The sequence below is a fragment of the Myotis nattereri genome, assembly GCF_964212035.1.
Source record: "Myotis nattereri genome assembly, chromosome: 4".
Classification (NCBI taxonomy): Eukaryota; Metazoa; Chordata; class Mammalia; order Chiroptera; family Vespertilionidae; genus Myotis; species Myotis nattereri.
In genome coordinates, this window is record NC_138079.1 from 12,599,692 (window position 1) to 12,611,132 (window position 11,441).

At 47.0% G+C, this 11,441-nt stretch overlaps 1 pseudogene across 1 annotated transcript; it reads left to right on the top strand.

Annotated features, from left to right (window-relative positions):
* Positions 1 to 227: 227 nt before the first annotated feature.
* Positions 228 to 699, top strand: LOC308517434 (transcription factor BTF3-like; annotated as a pseudogene). The gene has a single exon. The product of its transcript is annotated as a transcription factor BTF3-like (transcript).
* Positions 700 to 11,441: the final 10,742 nt, after the last annotated feature.

Here is an 11,441-nt window from a genome sequence, read left to right on the forward strand (position 1 = left end):
AGGTGTGGCAAAGATGGGTTGACAGTTGCTCGAATGGAAAATAATACAATTAATAAATAATAACATAAGAATAAACTTCGTGTTTCATGTACTCACTACTGTAAACCTACTTTTGCTGCACCCCGTATAAGAGGAGATTTAGGCTTATCCTCCCTCAGCTGGTCTGCCCTAGACGCCCTGAGCATCAGCCCTAGTGCCCCGCACGGCACTGTTTCCTCTCCAACAAGATGAAAGAAACTATGATGAACCAAGAGAAACTCGCCAAACTGCAGGCACAAGTGCGCATTGGTGGGAAAGGAACTGCTCGTGGAAAGAAGGTGGTTCACAGGACAGCTACAGCAGATGATAAAAAACCTCAGTTGTCCTTAAAGAAGTTAGGGGTAAACAATATCTCCGGTATTGAAGAGGTAAATATGTTCACAAACCAAGGAACAGTGATCCCCTTTAACAATCCTAAAGTTCAGGCATCTCTGGCAGCGAACACTTTCACCATGACAGGCTGTGCTGACAGAAATGCTACCCCGCAACTTAAACCAGCTGGGTGCAGACAGCCTGACTAGCTTAAGGAGACTGGGTGAAGCTCTGCCCAAACAATCTGTGGATGGAAAAGCACCACTTGCTACGGGAGAGGATGATGATGACGAAGTTCCAGATCTTGTGGAGAATTTTGATGAGGCGTCCAAGAATGAAGCAAACTGAATTGAGTCAACTTCTGAAGAAGATAAGCTTGAAGACGCTTCTGGGAGCTGCTATTCTATATTATGCCTGCTTTTTCAAGTTTTGTTTATGGATCTGGTAAAATCTAGATCTCTAATACTTTTTAGCCCAACGCCCCTGGACATTGAAGCTCTTTTCAGTTTCTGCTTATACGTAAATCATTCTTTGCTGCTAACTAAGCTGAAGAAGCTTGGGAATAAAGTGTGAAACAGGTGGTTTTTTTAAAAAAAAAAAAAAAAAAGAGCGAGATTTATGCTAGGAATTGGCTCATATGGTTGTGGAGACCACATAGCCCCACAATCTGCCATCTATACACTATACAACCAGAAAAGTAGGTGGTGTGATTCAGCCTACGAACGGAGGCCCGAGAACTGGGGAGCCCCTGGTGTAAGTCCTGGAGTCTGAGCACCAGGAACCCACTGTGCCAGGGCAGGAGCAGAGGGGCCTCTCAGCTCAAGGAGAAAGAGAGAATCTGCCCATCTTCTGCCCTTTTGTTCTATTTGGGCTTTCAGCATACTGGATGGTGCTCACCAGCACTGATGAGGGTGATCGTGCAAAGTCTTCGAGGATGGCCCCCATGGCTGAGACAAGGTTTGAAACTAATTATAAGCTAATTTTCCTTGCCTAGCAATTGTTCGTAATAAACTGATTATATTTTACTCCAAAATAAGCATCTATGAAAAATAGACATCCTCAACTTAAGTACCTGTCCACTGATTCAAATGCTAATTTCTTCTGGAAACAACTTCCCTGACACACCCAGAAATAACACTCTACCAGCTATCTGAGCACCCCTCAGTCCAGTCAAGTTGACACATAAAATTAACCATCACAGCGTCCTATTTTATCTATGAAAGAAATGTGAGCATAAATTACTAAGGAGATCACAACTCTTAGACACAGAGGCCTGGGTTTCAAGAGACATCATACTTGTGGCACAATAATCTAATCTTATCCTAAGCTCTTGGCTCTGGGATCAGAATTCCCTCCTTGAGAGGAGCAAGGTAGAAACCATACCCACGTGTAGCTTAGATAAGCCTCCTATGCCAAGTTTGATCTTGTCATTAGATGTTGGCGGCCTCTGGAGATGAGAAAAAGCAAAAGGGCTCCTTCCACATGGCCTTGCTACCACCAGATGGCACGTCACCATGAAAGCAGGTTTCACACACAATTCTGACACACACATCCATGTTTCTTGGCAAGCAGGCATGAAACAGTCTGTTCCTGGGAGCTCTGTGGCATCCCAGCTCTCAGCCACCGATCCATCCTCGAGGACCTTGCATGATCCTGACACGGAATTCTCAACTAAGAGGCAAGAAGCAAAATGCAGCAGAAGGCCAAGGGCAATCCTCCCAAGGTGCACACACAGCCTACAAGGCGCCCCTGTTCTGGGAAAGGCAGAGGAGCCTGGGCAGGGTTTAACCCATCCACATATCCCAATTAATATGAGCACCACTTGTTCCTTCAATGAGAGTTATCTCTAACTAGAGGCCCAGTGCACAAGATTCGTGCATGGTCAGGGGGAGGGGTCCCTGAGCCCGTCCTGCACCCTCTCGCAGTCTAGGAGCCCTCAGGGGATGTCCACCTGCCAGCTTAGGCCCACTTCCCTCTCACAGTCTGGGAGCCCTCACTCCTTACTGCCTGCCTGCTTGCTGCTCCTTACCACTCAGCTCACTGCTCCTTAGTGCTGCCTCAGAGGCGAGAGAGGCTCCCGCCACCACTGCTGCACTCACCAGCCATCAGCCTGGGTTCTGGCTGAGTAGCACTCCCCCTGTGGGAGCACACTGCATTGAGCGTCTGGCCCCTGGTGGTCAGTGCACGTCATAGAGACCGGTCGTTCTGCTGTTTGGTCAATTTGCATATTAGCCTTTTGTTATATAGGATAATCCTTCCACTAATGAATGAATCTCTAGTGCAGACATTTACAGATGAAGGTGGTTGAAGATTTAGCACCTTTGCAATCCTAACCATGCCTGCCCTTGCAGCATGCATTCCTCTTTGTGACACTATAAACATGAACCACTCCCAGGATAGAGAATAAGCTAAACTGGCCCACACCTGTCAATATTTTATAATGTCTATGCTAAACTATCTTAAAGGAAAATTACAGGATGTATGACCAGTGGTACCCAGGGTGTCCAACCAGCAGAAGAGTTCAAACAGTAAGGTGTGACCAACCTCTTAATTTCTCTAGTCCATGCCCTCTTATGCAGCCCACATTTTCTGAACTAGGGCACCAGGAGAGATTTTTCCTTTCCCAGTTTGAACACAAGACAGAAAAATAGCTAGAGATGAAAAATTTAAATAAGCAGCTTCCTCACAAAAAGATGAAAACTGGGGCCTGAGTAAATCGGAAAACAATGTGCACTGTAAGTGCTTTTTTCTGATAAAAATTCTAGAAGAGAATCACATAATTGCCTTATAATCTTATGGGCCTTCTATTTGAACAACATTGAACAACAATCAAAGTTAAGGCGTGCCCATCATGGAAGGTGGCCCCTGCCCAGAGTCCAGTTCCCAAGTAGGCCAGTGGGCTTCACTGCTTCAAAACCAAGTGCAGCACCCCATCCAAGAAAGTGCGAACACATGACATGCCCCTGGGCAGAATGCAGTTGGTTTACACAAGATGAAGATGGACATCATTCTCTACACATCACCCCTCTTATTTTAAAATACACTTGCTCAGAGGGGTTTAACTGTGCTGGATAGAACAATTCTAGCTGCGTTCACCATCACCAGAACTGCTCATCGGGGACAGACCTGTTGGAAGAGCGTGTCTCTCTGTTTGAAACTCTGCTTTCCCCTTGGAGAGCACCACACCTTGACTCACATTCGCTGCTGCTTTGCTCCGTACCATTTACTCATTCATCAAATACTGACCGAGCGTCTCCTGTGGACGACATGGACAGGCCCTGGGAGGACTACCAAGGAGGAGAGGACTCGTCTCCAGCTCCCCAGGAGCTTTGATTCTGAACTTGATGTTAAAATCAGGACAAACGGCTGTGAAAGGTGGTGTGTGGCTTAGTGCAAACGAGTGCTGCAGGGGCTGGACATGGAGGCTGCCTAATGAAAACACTCCCGAGTTTCTCCTTTACCCTCCCACAGCCTCCACAGCTCACTTCTGACACCAGACGTGTGGTTTCCCACAATCAAGCAATTCTCTGACACCAGAGGGTGTCCTGCCACTCCGTTCAGTTCTGACTCTAACTGGAGCGAGCACAGACCCCACAGGTGAAGGGCACAGTCCCCATCGGTGAAGACCTCCCCCACTTCAGACACCAATCACAGGGAGTGGGTCGTCAGGTTGCTCACAATGTTAGTCCATTCTGTCCAATATGCTAGGGTGGGCTTCTGTGTTTTAGGACCCAAAGATTAAAATCTTCTTGTAAGGACAACTTTCCTGGTCTCTTTAGGTGCTAACTAGAAAGTATGTTTCTCCTGTAGGACGTATCTTATGGCAAATGGTTAGGAAGGCACGCAGACTTACTTTGGGATCCTGACTCCACAACTTCCAAATGATGCGAATTTGAGCACTTCTTGTAGAGTAAGCACTTGGTGGAGAGGGGTGGGGGGGTGTAAAATTATTACAATTAATTGCCTGCCTTGCAGTAGATATTTTATCAAATGACATGTACTATAATGTTTGCTTTCTAATTTTATTCTGTTTTTCCCTTCTTCTTTTTTCTTACTGTCCTTTTTTCCTCCCCATATATCACTGTATTAGTTTTCCAGGGCTGCTGTAACAATTCTACGGACTCGACAACATACACAAAGAAATTGTCTCACTGATCTGGAGGCTGGAATGTCCAAGATCAAGGTGCCAGCAGGATGGGTCCCTTGAGGGCTGTGAAGGAGAGCCTTTTCCAGGCCTCTCTCTGGGCCGCCTTCAGGTTCATGTGGGGTTCTCCCTATATGCGTCTGTGTGTCCAAATTTCCCTCTTTATAAGGACACCAGTCATCTTGGATGAGGGCCCAGCCTCATGATCTCTCCTTAACCAATTACATCGGCAATGACCTTATTTCCATAGGAAGTCAGTGCTAGACATTAGAACTCCAAAATTTGCATTTTCCAGTTTCATGACAGTTGTGACACAATTCAACCCCTAATAAATACATAAAACACATAGACTGTGTTTTATATGCATTCTCCTAATTCGCCTATTCAATTCTGCAAACGTGAATGCCATGCCTCTCTTCTAAGTCTAAACAGCTTCTCAGGGTGACAGTGGATGTTAGCTAACAGTCCCCGGGGCTTGCTGTGTCCAGCACTGTTCAATGAACCCACTCCTTGAAGCTTCACAGCAACTCTAAAAGGCATCTACTCTTCCCATCTCCCGTCTTCAGGCAAGAAGACTAAGAAGAGCGAACTTGTAAGAGATCTCCACACTGAGGAAGGGGTAGGAGGCCTGGAGGGCACGGGAAATGGGTACAGAAGGCCTCTGGAGCCGCCTTCACCCAGTCACATTCCCAGAGGCAGGCAGTGAGCCCCAGCATCTCTGGCAGCATGTCTCAGGGTTCTCGCAGCTGCATGAGGGAGGATCTAAGTATCGGGCATAATTCTTCCAAGCTACTGCGCCCCAGAGGAAGGGTCTTGGGGATGCCGGTTGGGAAGACAAAGGCAAAAGCTGCTGTAGTCTCCATGCCACAGCCTGTTGGGTATTAGTTCCTCTGATCCTAACTTGGCCCAGCTTCTGGTTTGGGTTCAGGAGCAGAGTTGGGGCCTTCTGATGCAGCTGTACCTGCCATGCCATCCTCTGCTGAACGATCAGAAACATAGCACAGGATAACAGCAGGTGCATAGGGACTCGGGATTGTGAGCAGGCCTGGAAGATGACCACTGATGGAAGGAAAGACGGGGCAGAGTCAGGGTCTCCAGGGCCAAACCACAAGCCAGACATCCCCAGGACAGGGGAGGATCACAACCTTCCTCCGTGACTGCTGCTACCCTTTGTTTTGTATGTTAGAAACTTATTCTTTCATTTTGATGATGATGTGGTCTGGGCTGAGACTGCATTGTGATTTCCCTTCTCCAACATAATTCCATTTCCTTATCTCAGTTGGAGAATTAAATAGCATATTAATATCATATGTTACACTAGATTTCCCTTAAAGCATGCAATAAAAGCTATTTTCCAACCTTTGTGGGCTGAGCTGATAGTTAATCTAATTTATTATGTCATTAATAAAAGTTGGTGTATGGACCAATAGTTACTTGGGGATGGGGATGGGGGGGGTGGGTTTGAAGGATAATTTAAAGGTCGGTTTGATTTAAGACAAGTTCAAGTTTAGCAATGCAATCACACTGCATTTACTATACATCTCTGTGATGAGTGCAAGACAGGAAAACCAACCTTTATAGTTCCTATTTATAATTAATGAGTGGCTTCCAGCAGGGTTGGAGAGGAGAGAATTGTGATTACAGAAGACCAACTCACCTGAATGGCGTCAAATCTTCCAGAGGCCAATTTAAGCCAGCCCAGGTGTCAGCATTCTCACTTCTCATGATGAGGCACTACAGTCTTTTTTTTTTAATAGTCATGATAGGGTAAACTTGATTAGAAAGAAGACTGAAGAGACTAATAGTAAGATGATGGCTTAAATAGTTAAAGCCAATTGCAGGGCATGAATGCCATCATGGTAGAATGGGGTTCTGAGGAAGTGTTGGGGGTAGGGGATGCCCTCCTCTGGCTCTCCAGAGCAGGATCTCCCCCAGTGAGCTCCGCCCACAGACCACGTTCACCCAAACGGGGCAGCCACAGTGAAAACTTTCAAGGAGCTTAGCCTCACTGGGCAGAATTCAGTCCTGCCTCCCATTAGACGAAGCCTTACACCTGGAGGCTGCTGACTCCCAGCCCTATCTCCCCTCCTCCCTCACCACTGAATCGCCCTCGAGAAGAACTGAAGGGATCTGTGATTCCCTCCATGCTTGGTAGGAAAGTGCCAAGGTGCAGGGGAAGTGAAAGGTCACCTGTATGGCATGTCACGCATCTCCAGCATGATTCTCTCCTTCCTGAATCCAGCTAACCTGGAGACCATGCCTAGCCTCCTGGCTAAAACACCTCCATCCGCCAGTGAGGGCCCCCTATTGGGCAAGCACAGACTGCCTGGAACTGTAGCCCCACTGGACAGCATCGCCCACCACACCAACTTTGCTAACTGCCCTGCACTGCCTGCCAGAATGGATGCCACTGCTCCCTGTGACCACGCCCCAGGGCAACGATGCGTCTTCCCCATTCCTGATCTCTCCTTCACATTCACCATGCAGTCTGCTTAACCCAACCCTTTAATAAAAGAATCCAAATATAACACTGTTTATTTTATTAAAGTCGATAGTTGTTAACCCTGACTACGCACCTAAAATTGTTTTTAAATGCTGACATCTAGGCTTCACCTCCTAGAGATTATGATCTAACTGATTTTGGTGGACCAATTGGCCCCACTGCTATGAAGTGCAGCCAAGAATGAAGATGGGTGAGTAGTGAGTTAACACGTTCCGTTCCAAACCTTCTGGGCACCACATTGCTCCCATGTTAGAAGGGCCCCTGTCTGCACCCTGCGGTCTGTGTCCATTAGGTCTTTGCTCCTAAATGGTGAGCTCATGTGCTAAGGGTGCGTCCCGCTGATTCCCCACACCTGCTCCTCGGAGTGAAGCAGCATGGTTGTGGGGAGGAAAAAACAAAAGAATGAAGTAACGACCTGCTCCTTACTGAAATGTCTGACAAGATTACTAAAATGATCAGATGGCCAAACTAATGGTTCAAGGCCATGCCTTATGCCAGGAAAACTGCAGTAAGAAATTCATGAAGCTTGAAAGGGGTCTTCTGAGGCCCTTTTGTCCGTGGCCATTCTGCACACACAAAGAGAAACCTAACTTTGCTGACTTCCAAAGGAAGACTCCACACAAAATCTGATCTGACTCCAGAGTGAAACGTTGTCACCATCTGGAGATCCCTTTGCTTGAGTTCCTCACTGGAGGCTGTGGGGAAAAGGGGAGTCACCTCATAGCTCACAGCAATACACCTTCAGTTAGAGAAATGGTATAGTTTTTTTACATTTATAAAATGCTCCCCCATTAAAAAATGTGCCCCACTACAATGCAGCATTTCAAGAGTCTATGTCAGAAAATGACACAAGCCAGATACAATATCTGATATTGTAAGTAACATGTAGAAACAATCAGAAAAAAAACAAATGATAGTCCAGCCCAATATTCCAGACCTCTAACATATTGATCTTTTATTTTTCATTAGTGACATCCATCTCAAATCAAAGACTTGTTCACAAGACGAAAGAATAAAATGATGGAGACACAGAAATGCCACCTATAATCAATATGTTATGAATGCTGTGAGAATTATTCACGTAACCATCTAATGACCAATCAAGTATGCACCCTTTTTTTCCTTGAACAGTAAACAGTAAATGAGTAGCAGTAATTGTAATTGTAGTCATTACCATCATAGTAATTGTAGGGTAGGAATTATAGTAATAGTAATTGTAGCAATAATAGTAGTAACAACACAGCAGTGGTAGCAACTGTAGTAGAGGAAGTTATAGCAATTAGTATAGTAGTAGTACTGATTGTAGAAGTAGTAGCAGTAATTGTAGTCATCATCAGTATAGTAACTGTAATAGAGTAGCAATTGTAGTAGTGGTTGTAGCAGTTATTATAGTAATTATAGCAGCAATAGTAGTAATTATAATACCAGTAGTAACTGTGGACGTGGTAGTAATGGTAATTATAGCAATAGACAGAATATTGGCATGCCCCCTCCACTGGAGCACAGTGAAGGAGCCATGGTAAGGAGGAGGGGAATTACCTTATTTAAATTTGACTCTATGTAGACCTCTCTGTTACATTTACTGAGAGAAGCAAGAAGCTTCCCAAAATAATTCAATCCCAAAGTACATTTCTTATTTCATTTCCCAGGAATGCAATCTTCAATTTGAAAGCATGTGAAGAGCTCAAAGCATATGAAATAGTTCACTGTATGTTAAACCTATGGAATGCTTAGCATAAAATATGGAATTTGTTTATTTAACTTAAAACAAGTCCCTCAGCCTTGTGTTCGCTGCGCGGCACTATGTAAGTTACGTGGGTTCGTCTGGTGTTTGGAAAGCAGCAGGCCCTCTGGGACTTGGCTTTCTCCTCACACGCCAGCTTGAAAATAAATAACGACTCTGGCAGGTTCAAGCCCAAACACAATTCAAAGTTTGTTTCTTTGTGAAGTGTCTCCCACCGTCAATCCAGTTGAGAGATGGGGGATGGGGCTGGAGATGGAATATGACAAAGACTCTGGAGCTGCTCAGGAGATAAAGCACCCCCACACGCCAGACGCCCCTGGAGACAGAGGACTCAGCAATGAACAGGAAGTCACCTCCTTTCTGTTCTCAGGAAAGAACTCCAAGGAGCACAAAACCCAACAAACAGGGTGGTTTCAGGCAGGGTTAAAAACAATGAAGAGAACAGCCACCAGGGGGTGTGATGGAGAACAATGGTTTGCAGGGCCCGTCCCCTGAAAGGGGGACATTGTGCTGAGACCCAGAGACAAGCAGGAGGGAGCTAAGGGGAAGAAGCCTCCGTAAAAGAGACATCAAAAACCCCAAAGTAAAAATCATTCTGGTCTCTTGTGACAAAAAGATGTGTCTGGAAGGACAGTAGCAGATGAAATCAGAAAGGAAGGTCAGGGCCAGGTTATTAAATCTGAACGGACTAGGCAGGGGGCTGCAGGAAGATCGTCCCTAGATTTCTGGCTTGTGACCCTAGATGGAGGGGAGACCACCAGCTGGGGCTGCAGAAGCAGGCCCTGGATCCAGAGCAGGACCTCAAGTATAAGGTGCTGCAGAGACATCCTTCGGGTCTCTGGCTCGAGAGCCAGGTAGCTCAGACCCCGCCTGCAGCTGCTGCCCTCTAGGGCCTGGCCCCCTGGCCCAGGAGGGCCCCTCCACAGCCAGCACCCACAGACCCTGCTCCAGCCCCTGCTCTGCTCCTTCCCCTCCCCCAGCCTGGGCCTCCCCATGAGTGTGTCTTCAATTCTTCTGTTGGGATCTATACCAGCCGTGGGCAAACTACGGCCCGCGGGCCGGATCCGGCCGTTTGAAATGAATAAAACTAAAAAAAAAAAAAGACCGTACCCTTTTATGTAATGATGTTTACTTTGAATTTATATTAGTTCACACAAACACTCCATCCATGCTTTTGTTCTGGCCTTCCGGTCCAGTTTAAGAACCCACTGTGGCCTTCAAGTTAAAAAGTTTGCCCACCCCTGATCTATACTCATTCCTCTTGCTGCTGTAACAAACCACCACAAACACAGTGGCTTAAAACAACACAGATTTACTTTTCTATAGTTCTGCATGGCCAAAGTCCCAAACACACACTGGGCTAATCCAACTCGATTGGGACTGCCTTCCTTCTGAAGAATGTGTCCTCGCCTTGCCCACCGCCTACAGCAGTGATGGCGAACCTTTTGAGCTCGGCATGTCAGCATTTTGAAAAACCCTAACGTAACTCTGGTGCCGTGTCACATATAGAAATTTTTTGATATTTACAACCCTAGTAAAATAAAGACTTATATTTTTGATATTTATTTTATATATTTAAATGCCATTTAACAAAGAAAAATCAACCAAAAAAATGAGTTCGCGTGGCACCTCTGACACGCATGTCATAGGTTCGCCATCACTGGCCTAGAGGCTGCCCACATGCCCACTCAGTGTTGGCTCCCACTGAGTGAAAGACCAGGAGCTGGGCACCAAGGCAGCCCCTGCCCAGAACCACTTTAAGAATCAGAGTGACCTAAGGGCCTACCTGGCTGGACTGCCCGGCCTGGCAGAACCGAGCTGTGGTGGTGGCACGCTCTCCTGGGAATTCTCAGAGAGGTCTTTACTGTCGCCTCTCCCTGGAGAGCCAGGTGTCTTTGATGGGGGCTGTGCCTCCTCTTCTACCTCGTTAGCTCCACACACACCATCTTTCACAGGTCAGCTCCCCGGGGAAAAGGGAGATGGGAAGTTAAGACGTGAGCCGTTAAGTTCCGTACCACCAGCCCGAACATGTCCCAAGGCTACAGGGCACACTAATCAGCTCCACGGCATCCCTGGCTCTCCATGACAACCACTTCCGGTCTTCCACGTTCTTCTGCACCTTCTGCCCACAACCCCCCCCCCCCACACTGAGGTTATGATGAATAGCATTCTCAATCATAATGCATTTCAAGCATAAAGGAAACAGCTGTAGAGGATTCCCAAGGAGGAGGAGGGGGGGGAGGAAAAGCATATTCTTGCAACTCAGATTACATATTCTTTGAAGACGGTTGTCAATGAGAAAATGGGACTCCCTTTGAGCCACTGAAATGTTAACTTTCGTGCCTGTGTAAAGGGAGCAGATTCCTAAGCCACTCTGCGTTCGTTCGGAGAGTGCAGTCTGAGTCAGAGCCCACCCACCGGGACAGCACCGAGGTCAACCCAGAGGCCCTGTGTGCAGCCACTGAGTCTGAGGACACGGGGGGGGGCCTGAGCCTGGCAGACGGCAGGGCTGTCACAGGAACACTGCGCCTGTGTCACTGAGCTGCCCCCGCAAGGCGAGCGGGGCTCCCCCCAGGGACAGAGAGCTGCGTCTCTATCGGGCTGACAACGCGCTGAACGGTTCTTGACTGCTTTCTGCGGGCGGCAAACTTGGTGTGAGACATGCTTTCACTACAAACTGGTTGAGGTTTGGGGAGCAT